Raw genomic sequence first — 475 nt, 5'->3', positions numbered from 1 at the left:
CCAGGCGCGCGCCCCGCGCGGCCCATCCGGGGACCCCTCCGAATCGGGGCGGGGTCTGGTCCTCGGCAGCGCCCCCTGCCTCGCCCCCTGCGCTGTGCCAGGCCCACAGGGGTGCCGGGGGCCTCCAGCCTCCAAGCAGGTTCGTCTTCACGCCCTGAGGCCTGTGTGCCCGCTTCCTCCCGCTGGCTCCGGACTGCGCCTGGCCTCGGTCCCTCCTCGGCCTCACACGTAGGGCCCAGGCAGAGGCCCCAGTGAGCTCCCCTCGCCCTGCGCGGGGTCTCCCCTGCAGGCTGCGCAAGGGCAAGGGACTGTGGGTGTTTGGGCAGCGACCCCCACCCAATCCGGGACAGATGGGGGAACTCCAGGCTGGGGGCCACTGGCTGAAGGTGGGAGGGGCCCATGCTGGAACCCTGGCCAGCCAGGATCCCCAAGGGCGCGTGGGAGGGCCCCAGCCCCCACCTCCACGGAGGGCAGC

The 475-nt window shown here is 74.1% G+C and overlaps 1 protein-coding gene across 3 annotated transcripts in view; it reads right to left on the bottom strand.

Moving 5' to 3' along the window:
- Positions 1–475, bottom strand: part of LOC106733613 (interferon-induced transmembrane protein 1-like) — a 5,685-nt gene that overhangs the window by 3,370 nt on the left and 1,840 nt on the right. The window lies entirely within an intron of this gene.

The sequence above is a fragment of the Tupaia chinensis genome, unplaced genomic scaffold (genome assembly GCF_000334495.1).
Source record: "Tupaia chinensis unplaced genomic scaffold, TupChi_1.0 Scaffold144238_1, whole genome shotgun sequence".
Lineage (NCBI taxonomy): Eukaryota > Metazoa > Chordata > Mammalia > Scandentia > Tupaiidae > Tupaia > Tupaia belangeri.
Note: the sequence above shows the minus strand (reverse complement) of the source record. Positions and strands in the feature narration are given on the sequence as shown.